The sequence below is a fragment of the Ylistrum balloti genome, unplaced genomic scaffold (genome assembly GCF_031769215.1).
Source record: "Ylistrum balloti isolate Yb309-2 unplaced genomic scaffold, AGI_CSIRO_Ybal_v1 Utg370810, whole genome shotgun sequence".
Classification (NCBI taxonomy): Eukaryota; Metazoa; Mollusca; class Bivalvia; order Pectinida; family Pectinidae; genus Ylistrum; species Ylistrum balloti.
Window position 1 is genome coordinate 158,161 of NW_026782469.1, and position 18,106 is coordinate 176,266.

An 18,106-nucleotide genomic window follows, 5' to 3' on the forward strand; every position below is an offset into this window, starting at 1 on the left:
TCAGATTGGTCAATCACGTGAAACTTGAGCTTCATTCATACCGACAAGGCAGTGATATCTGACCTCAAATCAGAGTTACCTTGACCTGTGGTCAGTCAGCTTTATTAACAATACAAATAATGTATCGTAGTTCAAATTTTGTGATCTGGAGGTCAAACGGGAAATTATCTCGTTTGTAGAATAAAATATCACCCATAAGGTTGTCATACTGAGTGTATTTCCTTAACACTCAAGAATGTGTCCATGCAATAAATGTTTTGCAAATAGTGATAAAGATTACTATGAACATAATGATTACAAACTAACACATGTATAATTGCCGTCAGGGTCTTCAATGTATTACAGTTGATATCGCCAATAACCATTTTGATATTATGTTCGGAGATCAAATCCTGTTAGCTTTGCGAAAATATATCGCCACGAAATTGCATAGGGAGCCAAATCACCAGAAGTGGAAACTACATATAAAGAAATAAATTGTACCTAGTCAAATACCAAACAATAAAAACAGCAAAAAACAAAATTATTTGTAGGATAATTGAACGCCCCTAATTATTTCGGAGATGTTAAAGATAAAAGTTCTGATTGCCACTCGATGACAGTAAGGGATTCATCGTTCACTTCTTGAGACAAAAGATGATCGGATACGTAATTCTCACCATGTATACAGGTTACCGTTACCATGACAACTGTAGAAATATACCACTACACGATTCCGAACATCGCTCAAAAACTACTATTGTACAAGGCCTTTTCTGTACATTGAACGAGGATCTAGCACTCCCGTACATACAATATTTAGCAATAAAATGTATCTATTACAGAGTCGGTTTTCCCACTTACATGTGTGACTATGTACGTATATAGCAATGACGGAATTTTGTCTCCGACATATAGCAAGTACATGCATCTATCTCAGGATATGTTCCCGCACATACAGCAAGGACAGGAATCTATCTCAGGATATGTTCCCGCTGAAATAGCAAGTACAAGAATCTTTCTCATGATATGTTCCCGCACATACAGCAAGGACAGGAATCTATCTCAGGATATGTTCCCGCACATACAGCAAGGACAGGAATCTATCTCAGGATATTTTCCCGCACATACAGCAAGGACAGGAATCTATCTCAGGATATTTTCCCGCACATATAGCAAGGACAGGGATCTATGTAAGGATATCTTCCCTCACAGACAGGAAGGACCGGAATCTTCCAGCACATATATCGAGGACAAATATCTATCTTAGGATATGTTCCCGCACATACAGTAAGGACATAATCTTTCCCACACAATAGCAAAGACAGGAATCTATCTGAGGATGTTCCCGCACATATATCGAGGACAGGATTCTATCTTAGGATATGTTCCCGCACAATAGCAAGGACAGAATCTTCCTCATGATTTGTTCCCGCTCAAATAGCAAGGACAGGATCTATCTCAGGATATTTTCCCGCACATACAGGAATGACAGGAATCTATTTCAGAATATATTCCCGCACATATAGCAAGAAATTGAACTTTTCATAGAACCTTCTCCCACACATGAACACACAGATATTTAGATAAAAATGAATCCGCTAGTGCACAAAAAAACAAGGATCTAAATCTGTAGCAGTGACTGGATATATCTCGGAATTTGCTCCAGCACATAAAAAAATCCAAGATCCGCAGCAAAGATGGTGTACATCTCCGCACTTTTATAATGACAATATTTTTCTCTTAATTCTTTTCCGCATATGAAGCGATGACGTTTTAAGTCGCTATGATATATGAGGTAGCGATGAAATTAGAGTAATTACCGTCTGTTGTTCAGTACCTTTAAGGTACTTACTGTAAACTAACGTCGACTTTAATGCCTATATAACTCTATAAATGACATTTTTCAGTCATGATAAATAACATCAAATAAAGATAAAATTCAGACTGTATCTAGTGTAGTTTTTGTCAGTATGACAGCGCGCATTAAAATTTTTATAAGTTAAAAACCAACAAACGCCCATGCATTTATTCTAATGTATTCACATTTACTAGCAGCGCAGAAGCTGCGTTAACCAGACAGTACATGCACGTCAGATGACATGACACGTGACCATTAATCACGAGTAAACGAGTAAGTAATTTTAAAATGGCTGTTCTTTCTAACGACTTACGCTGACGGTAGCTGTTCCACCCAATGGATCAAGCTGATTGTAACTTTTTTTTTTCATTTAAACTGTTATATATTACGAGTTCGAATATATAACATGACTTGGCAAAATGAGTAGAAAATGTAAATAAAGTTATTAAACTGTCATGACGTTCATAACGCTGTAAATGACATTTTTTTTCATAGACACTCCATATTCCCATAGTTCTTTAAAGTTTATTAGTATACAGTTTGTTATATTGTGGAATTCAGGTCTGATTTCGTGACATGTATACAACCAATGACAAACAAGTTAATTTTTTATCTATTACAAATAAGGATATATACTTTCTTTTATCATAATAACTATGTGATGTCATGCAAATTTATTTGAATAATGAATGTAATAATAATATTTAATGTAAATTTTGGATTCTTGTATGGTAAATGAAATGTATTTTCACCCATATCTATCAATATTGTATTATACTATACTGTCAACAGCATGATACCATAGGTCGGATGTTGGCGGGAAAGAGAGTTTTTAAAATGTCATAATTTTGTGTAAATTGTCATTTTAATTATTTCAAGTAAAACATGTTTTAATGTATGTGTTGAAATTATATCACAAGGTGTCTGGTTTCTGAGGCCAAATCTATCTCAAACCTGGGTCAATAACAGTTAATATTTATTATGGATGGGGTGGGGAGGGCTGTCGGGTTTTTTTTTTTTTTTTTCATTTCAGATTGAAACCCAACACAGTCAGTCAAAATGTAATGACATAGTAATCAATACAAAAGATATAAATAAAGTAATTAGACTTTTATTAAACTTCCGCTTATGTCACTCATTTTGCGTGCATGAAAGACCTGTTATCATTTTCTCTGAATAAACATGTTTTTTCATTGTGATTTTTTGAAAAATTAAATGATTATATCGCAATTGTGCTTAGTTCTTTACACGGCTGGGTAGACTTCGATAATCGTTTGGAAATTACATGCTCAGCGACACAGCCAGCACCCGTACCTGACGAACCTAGTCTCTTTGTACGCCGTGGAGTTACATGTACAAACTATGATGATAACCACCAGCAATGGCGGTCAATGTGACCAAGCATAACAATACATTATTACACCCCTGTGTTTTTAAAAAATTCAGATCAAACCCTTTCTCAAATCAAATGTAATTTGTCAATTATCTCCATTATTTCATTTGAGTATGATCACACACTTTTAGTCAAACAAATGAAGAGGAATCGGGTTTCTTTCAACGCTTTATCTATTTAGACTTGAAGCTTCACGTGCCGAACCTCATGTTTCATTCAAGCGTAAGGTCGGTTAGAGTGTTAGCCTACATGCACGGTGCGTGGTTCAATGTTCTCTATCCTTGGCTTTTGTGTTTCGCAGGACAACACAATCATCCCCATTCCTCTGGATGGCGTGGGACGGGCCTCCAGTATGTTGTTCAGTGAGGTAGCCACCAGCTATTACAAGAAAACTCCGCATTAAAATGATCCTGGTTGTTCATGGTACGATGAATTCAACAAACAAATAAACATACATTCAAGTACCAGGCGAAAAACGTATTTATTTATTGAATAAAAGAACATGTTTTTGCAATGGGATGAGATTTTATGTAGCCTGATCTCGACAGAGCCTCGAAGTAACAAAATCCAACAATTTAAACCCGTGGATTGAAATAATGTTGTCTTTATTCCAAAGTACTCTTTATCTGATGTACACTATGATAAGTATATCACTCATCCGTAGATAAAAACCATGGATGCAGAAAAAACAAGTTTACAGTATCTAACATACAGATCATCGTATGTCAAGATGTCATATTCAATTAGAAACGAAGTTTATATTTACACAGGGACATAAATTGTTACTTTGTATTTGAATAGGGATGTAAGTTACGCTTTTACACAAGTAGGTAAGGTAAAACGTGAGGCCATATCGTGAAATGTCACACATTCCAAAGTATACAGCATACTATATTAGGCTTACATTTACTTTTAAAAAGAACCGTGTCATGATGATACCGAGCAAGAAATCTGTTAAGAACCCGTGGCATCGTATGTGGGTGAATTCAACTCGGAGAGGATAAGTGTTCTAAATATATCGCTTCAATAACAAAGAGGATTAAAAGATACTGATCTTTTTCGACACAATACTGTATTGACCGAGAGCAATTCAATGGATCACAGTAATGAAGTAGGGTACGACATTGGGTAGGAGGTAGAAATGGTTCAGGACATTTCGGCGATTTAACGATACTTTTAATTGATTTACGCTACAAAATATCGACCATTAGATATTACAGATGTATGTGTCTGACAATGATAAAAAAAAAATATGCGCGGTTAATACCTTTTCAAGTCGTCTCGATGGCTTTGTCGCATACATTGTACACTTGTTTATAAGTAGTGTAGGATGACAAACGCGTGCTTGTGAGACAAAAAAAATCATGTAAGCTTTGCTTAATCAATGTGAAATAAAAATAGGACAACATGTGTAAAATCACAAATAAAAAAGTGATGTAATTTTATTGATCTGATTCTAAAAAAAGACACGATGTAAATGTTGAATATTCCATTTCGGTGATGTAACGACGATTTTCAGATTAGAGATACACGTGCAAAATCTAGTTTTTGAAAAGTAAGATAATCTGTGTCACTTCATCCCACTATTGAAGAAATAAGAAGTTTTTTATTATAAGTACTTTTAACGTGATAGAGCATATAAAGTAAGAATTTTTTCCTGTATAATTAGCAAATATTTAACTGTTGATTCGAGCGGCGAAACACTCAGTTATTTACGGAATCGATGAATGAATTATTACTGGTTTCAATTTCAAATATATTATTAGATTATTCATAAGTTAACAGGTCCGTTATTCAGCAATTCTATATTATTCATTAATTGCTATATTCATCGATTTCTGCTGATATTCAAACATTCATATTGTAATCAAAACAAGCGCGTTTGCAACCCGTGTCTTATCCCTTATGTAAATTTGTTTGCATATATCATACGTTCAAATTCAAAGCCCAGAACAATATTGTTGTTTGACCTTCCAATCTCGACCTGCAGGTGGACAGGGTATTACGTGATTTGGGTCAAAATGACTACACTATGTCCAGATGACCAGCTTATCGTAAGACTTAGATTAAAACGGAATCCCCGCGAGATGTTTTAAAGCTCTGTCTAACTGTATTTTATCCGATGAACCACAAAGCAAACTGAAAACACACCTTTTCATTCATATGTTTGTGTAGTGGCTTTGACACATGCACATATTTCTTTGTGTAATGAAACCAAAGTGACGATTTAATTCCAAGATTTTATATAGATTATATTATCATCAAGAACGATCTGGACACTGACAACAATGAACATATTTCTGACACTAAATCCAGGTATGAATTTAAATACACTGGACATCCAATATACATACAATGTATAGGACAGAGAAACTCTTCAAGCCGAATCCTGAATACAGTTGTCATCTTTTACAAACCAGAAACTTTGAGCCATCGGTAAAATATTCTCGTGCCAAAACTATCAGATTTTAATGTGAAGATATCATTGAATGTTCATCCTTATAATATACATTATACATAATGTACAATGAAACACCAACAAATAGTAAATTTGATTTCTAAAGCTTTAGGGAATACAACATTCACATAAGTGTATGTTACTGTATCTTACCTGTACAGGATCCGGATAAAAGGATCAAGCAGAAATGTTCTCTATGCATTACGAATTCCGGATAAAAGTGTGTAATGTATTATACATCAGTGTATCATGTATCTTGTAATATCCGGAAAAGAAGGTTATCATACATCTTTCAGTGTTCAGATTAAAAAATGTCGATCTTCCAACTTGCAGCATCCGGACAAGAATGTTTACCGTGCGTCTTTCAGTATCCGGACAAGAGAGTTTATAATACAACTTTCAGTATCCGAACAAGAGAGTTTATCATGCAACTTTCAGTTTCCGGACAAAACAGTTTATCATACTTTTTTCATTATTCGGATTACTTGAAAAGTTAATCCTGCATCTTCCAGTTTCCTGATAAAAGGGGTATAATGCACTATTAAATACCTTACAATATCCGGAAAAGAAAGTGTCACCGTAGCGTGCAATCTTACAATATCCGAATGAAAACGTACTTTTTATTCTGTAATGTATTTGGAAACCATCTTTTATCTTAACTTTCTACATAGAGGACAAATCCAAAGTGACGTCATGTGACCCCACTTCCCACCTCCTCCCGAAAGTAAAATTTTCAATTTCACCTGAAGTTACTGCCATTTCATCGGGTAAAATGAATTTCTCATTCTAAAATTATCATTTGTTTAAACTTGATTCATCTGATTTGCTTTGAATGTTATCGTTGGATGAAATTCATATGTTCACAAGGAGTTTAAGAGAATAGTACTCAATCAATTATCTAAAACTTATGATGGCTGATTCGGGACATCGTAATATCGCTTCGCTTCATGGGAAGCGATATTGCGATATCACGATAGCGCGATGCGATACCACGATATCGTGCTATCGTAGTATCACATCGTGCTATCGTAGTATCGCATCGCTCTATCGTAATATCGCAATCTCGCTTCCCATTAAACGAAGCGATATTAAGATGTCCCGAATCAGCCACCATAAAAAATCGAACTTATCGTAAGTATTATTTATCAACATAGCAAAATCGAAGGAAAAATAATTACATACCTTGCTCGAAATTTTCAGTTATGCCACAACAGTTCCCAGCTTTGCCAGTCACAGCTATGAAATGAACCAGTGCGGTAATTTAACAAATTCAGGTGTTGTTCGAAAGCGGCACGAAATTGACGGCCAAAATAAACTATCTATTTCATGGTCCTAATAAAGCAGGGATTACGACGCTTGACCAGTTGGACTCTAAGACGTCCTGAAGTGGTCACTCCAGGTTTCTAGATATTACCAGTTCACCGTGAAATCCGGCCGTGTACTTTAGAAGTATTTAGTTTAAAATCACAGAGAGTATCTCACTAATCAATTGTACTGGAATAGGGACGGCCTTGGGGATGATAACTAAAATACGATGTCAGCTTAAATTACGATAAAAATCAACAGTTTTCAAGAACATATAAATAATCAATCATTTTAAACAGGTAGCGAAATACCGACAGAGAGAAATACAAGCAGCATATTACATAAGTGTGTATATAGAGTGATATATTTTGCAGTTTATTCTTTTTCTTCACTTAAAAAAAAAGAGTTAAAAACAATATCAAGCTAACTATGCTTTATCATATGAGTCAGGTGATATATTGAAATATCTACAATATTCCTATTGATGCAAATTTTATAATTTACTTTCCACGGATGTTGTGATTTTATTCTCTGTTGTGAATTGTTCAGTCAGAAATTATCATTCAACTTAAGTGTCGTTTTGCATATTGCTGTGAACAATCACGCCTGTATTTTAATCCCTATATGGTGACTTAATAACATATAACACGGAAGACATCCGAGTCTGTTTTACTGCAGTTCTAAAGCTTTCTGATACAATTTAGAAATCTTTTTAATAGTGGTCTATAATACCGAGACGAAATTTTACTCTGGATCTTAAATTAATGACACGTTTACCTTAATCGTGGCTGATTGAGACACAATGTATATCATTATATATGTAAAGACGTCGCGTTCAACATAACACAGGCGTAGTACACATCCGGCTGTGCAGATGGTAGTAATGATTTTTACCTGTACATGTGAGATAATTACATTTTGACATGAAAGTAAACAAAAAACGTCATCACATGCAACAAGACATTACACAGACAGAGGATTCACGTAACATCAACAAACAAAATCACCCTCCCCCCTCCCCCTCGGTCTCCCCCACCCCCTCCGTCTCCCCCTCGGTCTCCCCCTCCCCCTCCGCCTCCCCTCTCCCCCCCTCCTCCGTCTCCCCTCCGTCTCCCCCCTCCCCCTCTGTCTCCCCCTCCGTCTCCACTCTCCCCTCCGTCTCCACTCTCCCCTCCCCTCTCTCCCCTCTCCCCCTCTCCCCTCCCCTCCCCCTCCCTCTCTGTCCCCCTCTCCTCCTCCCCCTATCCCCTCCGTCCCCCCTCCGTCTCCCCCTCCCCTCCGTCTCCCCCTCCCCTCTCCCCCTCTGTCTCCCCCTCCGTCCCCCCTCCTCCTCCGTCTCCCCCTCCTCCTCCGTCTCCCCCTCCTCCTCCGTCTCCCCTCTCCCCCTCTGTCTCCCCTCCCCCTCCGTCCCCCCTCCCCCTCCGTCTCCCCCTCCTCCTCCGTCTCCCCCTCCTCCTCCGTCCCCCCTCCCCTCCCCTCTCTCCGTCCCCCCTCCCCCTCCGTCTCCCCCTCCTCCTCCGTCTCCCCTCTCCCTTTTTCATGGTTAGAAGGAGCGCTTTTGCATTCTCTTTACAATCTAATTCATGAATATAATCTCAAATTTAGCATACAGTCAACATGTAAACAAGAACAGCTTAAATGTAAAAAAAAACTATTTTGCACAAGTAAGGTATAGGGCAGAATTAATTGTAATGAATTGGTTAATAGTGTATGAGAATTTCATACAAAAACCTTCAAGTTGCTAATCTTCATTAGACATGTCATAGTATACTGCACTTCCTAACTCAAAATCCTATGTATTATCCAGGTACATGATACAAATTATACCATGCTTACACGTTAAATGACGTCAGAATTTATCTCGAATCAGTGTTTTTTTTATCACAAAATCCCCCTCGTGCTTTTTTTTCAGTACAAGTACCATCCAAACCCCTCCACGGGTAAATCGGATGATAAAGATACTGTGTATTCTTACAGGGGGTTTAAATACATCTTATAGATAACCTGAAGGTTATTGAAATCTTCAAAGTTAAATATATGTGTGTATAGTCATGATCATTCGAAAGATCATAACATTGTGACGCGTTTCAAATCCTATGATGTTTGGACAAAAACCTGACATATCAACATATACACTATCCTCGATACTACAGGGGTTACGCTCACTTCCTCTGAACTTCTGGAACATATCATTGCGAAAAGTAGAGCGAAAATTGGAGCCTTTGATGTGCATTAAACGAATATCCAAGTTATGTTGTAGACTTTGAAGTTGGGTGTCGCTTCTTTCCAATCTTCAGAGGAGTGCATCAGCCTGTGATTGGTCAGTTTTTTTCCACTGAAACCCGATCTAGACCAATCAAATTGCTCGTTCCTTCAATTTTGTCATGACACGAGTATCGAGGATGCAAATATCCAAAATCGCTTTAAGAATTTTGAAATTTAGGACATTTTTGTCAGTATATTTTTATATATGAATAATGAAGTGTTTGAAGTTTCTGAATTTAAGGATTTTTACTTTCGATGATAAGAAAAACTGAAATGTTGTGATAATTTAAGCGTGGTCAATATTTTGATGGATGACCACTGCGTGCTGCACTACTATACTTATACATATACTTTGCCATATGGTAGGAACCATCGATTTCAGTATGAAGACTTAATCCAACAGAATGTTCAATTTATAAAATTAAACCTTGTCGTGTTCCTTGCAGAGTCTGCTTTGGTGTTCGGTGCCGTATGTCACCAAGCGATACACACGACGATAAATCATACACGAGCTGAAACAAAATGAATGTGTTTGTAAAATAGTCAAAGGTCACGGTCAAGGTCGAATGATACCACCGACAAGGTCTTGTCATATGGAACACACATGCCAAATATAAAAGCCATACTTCTTCTAAGGTAATGGTTATGGGCAAGGTTAAAGTTGACAACAGAAAACAAACAGACAGACAAACAATATAACTCCGTTCATTTCATCCGGGAGCATAAAAACTGACACATGCTGAAAGAAGGCAAATTTCTCGAGTGATTTCAGGTGGTTTGAAATACAGGCAAGTACCTGCACGTTTTGATACCAGCCAGTCTGTTATTTCGCGGTTAATGAAGCGTCGGAGTCAAACCGGAAATGGTTACGATCTGCATAGACAGTAACTCCTGGAATAGGATAGACGGTGGAGGTGTTACATTTTGCGAATGTTTGCATGTCCTTGATGGAACTTTAAATGGACCGACCCCCAATGATCAGATCTCAATGCTCATCCATTGGCAGATTGCCCAATCCTAATTGATGACAATGCTATACCACCCAGTGCCAGCTTAGTGCAAGACAATTTTTAACAAGAAGTAATACGCACAAGGCCTGCAATGTTACCAGATATGAACCTAATTAGTACATGTGTGACTACCTTGCACGGATTACTAAATGCTAGAGCTGTCCTCGGAATGGGCTTCCACGTCTCGTTAATGATATGAAAGACGGTCATAAAGGACAGGTGGCTATAGCATATGTTGACGTTTTTAATTAGAACTAGATCAGTTAACCTTCTTCATAGGTAACATGCTTTGAGGATTTACTGAAGTATCTCTTAGTAAGAGAAAGTTAAAGTCATTTTTTCAAGAGTTGGGGGAAACTTTTTTGGATACATCTTTTTAAAACATTCACGGTTCTGTAAATTTCTTTTTCTCTCGACTGTATATGGTTTCGTTAGATGTCGCCAATGAATATATTTTTCCTTAAATACAACAAACAATAAATGTGTAGGTAAAGATCCGATGTATGAGGTCATGAATTGGTTTATATTACATATAAAGCTGAGAGAGAGACCGTCCAAAGCTGATGTGGTTGTTTTTTTCAGCAAAGACTTTTTACCATATATCAGCTGTGGTGACAACCGGAGGACATTCCATATGCTATTCAGAGAGGTAATCATCAGCTGTACAGCAGGGAGACCCCCAACTCAAAATATCTCTGATAGTAGAGGAGGCGAAAAAATAACAACAAAAAACAAGCAGACGTAAGAACTAAGAAATAAAAACATCGTTATCGCTTTCTATCGCTATCATTACAAAATGAACCCGAAATAGAAGCATCGTTTACGTTCTTGTTTCTTTTAATAAAATATGACCTTGACCTCGAAGAGTAAACATGCATTATGTGAAATGAAAACGATGGCTGATATTTTTTCACATCAAGAATGCCCGTAATGAAATGAAAACTGATACCGCGGTTGATAGACATTTAATGTTCAGGATAATAATGTATTTTGCTGTTGCAATTTGGTGCCATACACATACGTAAAATTGTCAACATCGCGTACGGTGTACCGAATCTCATCGTTCGGAATATCGTCCACATGTGAATTGGCAGAAATGCGGGGAGCGATTCCGGGGCTACCTCCATCTTAAGTGGAGGGTATAGTTCGGTAATTTAACAAAGGAAGGACCATTGATAGAGACCTTATTCACACAATGGAGTTTAAATAGACAGTTTATACTACAATAACAGAAACCTCATCACAAACGTTATTGTCGAGAAGACGGAAATCATGTCAATGCGACGGTCACTTTAAAGATGATAATAATTCAATTAAGAAATCACAGATGGTCGTTATAGTAGCACAAGACACTCGGACAAAAAGTTATTTCATTACAAAAGATTTAATCAGTGTCATGAGGTGTGGGTGACACGAGACAACGCGGCTGAAAAACACCTCGGATTGATGAACAGATATATATGTCCGTTGTGTGATGACACGCCCGTCGATGGTTGTCGACATGTGGCGCCCCCTGTTGCTTGATAACAAATTAAGTCCTCGTTTTCGAATTCTCATTTTAACTTAAAAGTACATTGAAGAAAACATGGGAAGAGAAAAGACAATTTTTTCTCCCCCATCTCCCCCCTCTCTCTCCCTCAAAACACGAAAAGAACAACATAACTGAAATGTTATCCTTCTTATTTCTATGGAGTACATTTGTATATGTAATTATTCTTTTCCTAGTGTTTGCATGGTTTGAACTTCGTTTAGTAAATTCCTCTCTTACCACTCCATCCCTTTCTCAGTCAAACTCTCATCCTCACACACTCATCCTTCACTCATTATTCTTCACACACTCATCCTTCACTCATTATTCTTCACACACTCATCCTTCACTCATTATTCCTCACACACTCATCCTTCACTCATTATTCTTCACACACTCATCCTTCACTCATTATTCTTCACACACTCATCCTTCACTCATTATTCCTCACACACTCATCCTTCACTCATTATTCCTCACACAATCATTATTCTTCACACACTCATCCTTCACTCATTATTCCTCAAACACTCATCCTTCACTCATTATTCCTCACACATTCATCCTTCACTCATTATTCCTCACACACTCATCCTTCACTCATTATTCCTCACCCAATCATCCTTCACTCATTATTCCTCAAACACTCATCCTTCACTCATTATTCCTCACACATTCATCCTTCACTCATTATTCCTCACACAATCATTATTCTTCACACACTCATCCTTCACTCATTATTCCTCACACACTCATTATTCCTCACACACTCATCCTTCACTCATTATTCCTCACACACTCATCCTTCACTCATTATTCCTCACCCAATCATCCTTCACTCATTATTCCTCACACAATCATCCTTCACTCATTATTCTTCACACACTCATCCTTCACTCATTATTCCTCACACACTCATCCTTCACTCATTATTCCTCACACACTCATCCTTCACTCATTATTCCTCACACACTCATCCTTCACTCACTTTCCCTCACACACTCACCCTCACTCACTTTCCCTCACACAATCAACCTCACTCATCCTTCACTCCTTATTCCTCACACTCATTATTCCTCACACACTCATCCTTCACTCATTATTCCTCACACACTCATCCTTCACTCACTTTCCCTCACACACTCACCCTCACTCACTTTTCCTCACACAATCAACCTCACTCACTTTCCCTCACACACTCATCCTCACTTTCCCTCACACATTCAACCTCACTCATTTTCCCTCACACACTCATCCTCACTCACTTTCCCTCACACACTCAACCTCACTCACTTTCCTCACACACTCATCCTCAATCACTTTCCCTCACACACTCAACCTCACTCACTTTCCCTCACACATTCAACCTCACTCATTTTCCCTCACACACTCATCCTCACTCACTTTCCCTCACACACTCAACCTCACTCACTTTCCTCACACACTCATCCTCAATCACTTTCCCTCACACACTCAACCTCACTCACTTTCCCTCACACTTTCCCTCACACACTCAACCTCACTCACTTTCCTCACACACTCATCCTCAATCACTTTCCCTCACACACTCAACCTCACTCACTTTCCCTCACACTTTCCCTCACACACTCACCCTCACTCACTTTTCCTCACACAATCAACCTCACTCACTTTCCCTCACACACTCATCCTCACTTTCCCTCACACATTCAACCTCACTCATTTTCCCTCACACACTCATCCTCACTCACTTTCCCTCACACAGTTTCTCTCACACACTCACTTTCCCTCACTCACTCATCCTCACACACTTTCCCTCACCCACTCATCCTCACTCATTTTCCCTCACCCTCACTCACTTTCCCTCACCCTAACTCACTTTCCCTCACACACTTTACCTCACACACTCAACCACACTCACTTTCCCTCACACACTCAACCTCACTCACTTTCCCTCACTCTCTTTCCCTCACACACTCATCCTCACACACTTTCCCACACACTCATCCTCACTCACTTTCCCTCACACACTCATCCTCACACACTTTCCCTCACACACTCATCCTCACTCACTTTCCCTCACACACTCACTTTCCCTCACACACTCACCCCTACTCACTTTCCCTCACACACTCATCCTCACTCACTTTCCCTCACTCACTCACTTTTCCTCTTAATTTTGCAGATATGGTAGTTTCTTTATCAACTTGAAAAGTACAAAACATCCCATAAAGTGAATAATCTTCCCGTAAAAATTCCTAATCCCGTGTACATTAGTCACGCTCCTTACTTTTATAAGTTAGTGTTCAAAATAGGTCATCATGACCTTGTTTTTGGTGGCTACCAAACTGAACATCATGCGGCAGGTACGCCGAAGGCTATCCAGAGCAGTATGAATAGCCTTAGGAAATTAAGTGCTTAAGGTGAAATATGGGATTCGCCATATATTAGTAGCAAACATTTATATTAAGTCAACGCTAATAGACACCACACTCTGTCATTCAACAATGCTTCCACAATTTTGTAAGCCCGGTAGAGATAAAGTGTACATTGTACGTGACGGTGTTATCCTATAAAAAAATTAGTTCAAAATTGTAAGTGTTGGTCACAACGACCTAATTTTGATAAATTTCATTCTACCAGTACAAAAAGTGAAATCTTACAGAGTATATGATACAAAAGAAAGTTTGGGATAGGTTCACTTCCAACTTCAATTTCAAAATATTTTATTTACATAAAGACAATAAAGATTTTATAACAGAAAAAGACTATATTATAAGTCCTCTTTTAAACATGGACACGATTTAACACATTACATTCAACAATCTCAGATATGGAACAAAGAGGCAACTCCAATCGATTAAAACTGAAATATTTTCATTCTTTATTGTATTTCTGGTCATGAAATTGCCTTGCTCACAAGTTAACACTGTTCAATTGGCATGCTATGTTTTAAAAAAATAATTATTAGTTTCCAAATACTAAACGAAAGGTAGACGTAATTCAATCTGCGATTTCATCGGAGTCCGGTATTTGTAAACAATTAAACATTACTAGTATCGAGACGTCATTTTTCACTGCTGAAGAATTCTGAAAGTAATGACATCGATAAATTAAGGTCTGAAGTATAATTTTACCACAAATTGCGAATCCAGACGTAACAGTACTCGGCCCTCTTTCGCTGTGAAAACACAAACTTTAGAATTCAATCTCAATAACTGTTACAGCTCCCCTTACACCTGCGCTAGAGCCAAATCTTTCACTTCATTAGCTATCGACGGGGACGTGCAATTTTTGGAAGATATAAATTACCTATGTTAAAAAAGAAACGGAAAAAATGTTTTACGATACAACAAACACCAAACCAAACCATTTTATTTATGATCTTTCTCAAAATTCGACACCGTTTTTACACAAAAAATATATCAGATAGAAAAATTTTATTGTCCAGAATTGCGAAGGGGTTTATTATTTCACATGAAAAGGACCGGCCTTTGAAGTTTAAGCGTTTAAATATAAATGTTCAATAATGACTATCTATATAATGTGCCTGTATGGTGTATCTAATAGGTTCATGTTGTTTAAATGACGTAAAGAGAAATATATTTTTTTAGTATAGTGCGTCTGACCCGAGTATTTGAATAGTGAGTTGTATCAACGTCTAACGGGGAGGGGGGAGTGGTTGGTTGGTGGACCGAGGGTTAATTGATATGATCTGGCTCTATACATTCAGATTTTACCCTTAAAGGATTAAGTTAAAAGATGAAAATATCTTCTTATTATTGTCATAAAATATAACTAAATTTAAATAATTTTGTTAAAGTTGTAAATGATCACAATATAATTGTAACACATTGTTAAACGGTAAATATCGAACCATTCGCCTGAAATAAAGTTAATTTCTGATTCTTTGAGTCTGCGACCAATTTTTAGATATATATTTAAACTCTTATAATCGATATCGATCAGGTAACCAGGTTACAAATTCAGTATAAATAACAGAAAATCGCTGACCAGTGGAATTTTTTTAACTGGATGAGCAAACATTACTACTCGGCACAGCAGATTTGACAAAAGACATATCTTTTGACAATATCTGTACATAGCATCTTTAATTTTTTTCAATTAAAAACGTATGTGATCATTAAGGTCTGAAGATAAGGATTTTCCCAGATAATTTTTTGATATCTTATTCTCTGTTTAATTTAAGAGTTAAATCAACCGTAGCATACATAACTATTTAAATAAAAAAAAAACACAATACCGTATATATTCTAAGAAAAAAAAACGTAAAATGTGGAAGGGGTAGAGCATAATAGGAAAAATGTACATGGATCTTACGGTAAGGTGCACAGAGTTAAGGTAAGAGATCCGTGGGTGCATTGTAAGGGATACAGAGGAAGAGGTAGGGGGTAGGTGATGCAGGGTACAAGTTAAGGGGCACAGGGTAAACGGTTAGGGGGTAGTGGTTAGTGGGAACAGTGTACGTGTTAAAGAAACGGGCAGGGGGTAAGTGGTGGAGGGTACAAGTTAAGGTGTACAGGGTAAACGGTTAGGGGGTAGTGGTTAGTGGGAACAGTGTACGTGGCATAAGAAAGGGGTAGGGGGGTTAGTGGTGGAGGGTACATTGTTAAGGTTACAGTGATAGATGAAAGGATGCTGAGTTCAATGCGTAAGATAAGAGGTACAGGAAACATTGTCAAGAGTACAGAAAACTGTAGCAGAGACTACAGGAAAAAGTGTGTGTATGGAACGGGGCAGACTGAGTGGCAAAGTTGATAAGCATACAAATTACATAGGAGGTGATTACAACACATCCTCAATACAATCGTTTTAAGTCAACATGCTAAACCACTTCAAATCGTACACCTCGTAATATCAGGTAGTCCATGTGCTATCTCAAGTTTAAATATTTCTGAAGTCATGTAAATAACGACATGTGTGAAAAGAAGTAGTTGACTACACATAGAGAGCAAGAAAATCCCACTTTCTTATTGAGAAAAAAATTTCCAGGTGATCTAATTTGTGACATCTGTAAACTATACGCCGAGTGAACTTCCTTTATGTTGGTGTACAGGTGTTTGAGAAAACGCTAGTTAAACTCTCTACCTGTGGTACATAACTTCTGTACATGTATACTTACATATCTATTCGATGTTACGTACGTTCATAAATAACGTGATCATACTTAAACTTCATTTATATATAGACATACGTCCCACGCAGTTTATGACATAATTCATATACAGGTAAACTTTGACTTACGTCCGTCTAGACGAGTTACAGAAATATATCTACACTACCAATATTGAATACAATAAAGGCTGATATTGGACGCCATTTCACAGATAAATCAAACACGGTTTGGAAAGTTAGGAAACTCGATTCATAAACGTTGAAATGATCTGTCTCGGTGCTGTAAAATATGTTTTAATCATTGTAGTAATCCGTGTCTTTATAATGTATAAGATGTTATGCCTCGTGTATTCATTAAATGGGATTTGTAAAAAAAACCCACATAATTAAGATATGAATAATCGGATTCGCTATCTAACCGACTCTCACTCTTATATGAAATGTGTCGCGAGCGTTTTAAATAAAAGATATTCAGCGATCACATTCAAAGACTTTATTTAGATATGATATCTATCAATGCATGCATGCACATGTAACATTACAATGTATGTAGAAGAAGTAACGGTCAATATTCTTCACAAGAGGCCCGTTGGACCTGTATTTCTCTTTGTACGGTAGACTGTTGTATGTAAGACTTACTCCATCTAAACTGTACGAAAATGTGTATATGCAAAATAGTTGACACAGTCAATCCTGTGTATTAAGTTCATCCAATGTAGCAAAGTGGTCGTTGTAGGCAGGTGACCGCTACATAAAGGTTAATATTTTTTTCATATTGGACCTTAAAACCAATATCCTTTATAGATGCCTGTCGTTATGTAGAGCTTAATTTATTATTGATTATTATTTCTGGTGACCGTCATAGACAGGTACAACGAATTAGTTAGATTGATTGAATGTGAATGGCATTTAAGACAGGTAAGGTAATATATATATATTTACATACTTCCATGGCAGAAGTGTATCTAATCATGAACAATTACACATATATTCCTTTTTAGATTGCCAAATCCAGTATCTTCTAAATCTCATTTTAACTTCACTTATGAAATAAAACTTACCAATAAAGCAAGTGTCCTGTTGTTTTAAGGTCTAGAATGCTTCCAACATTACCACGTTTAGTGGTACCGTGGTCGTTCACAAAGGAAGGGAGGTAACTCCTATGTCATGTACATATAATTTTATGTCGTTT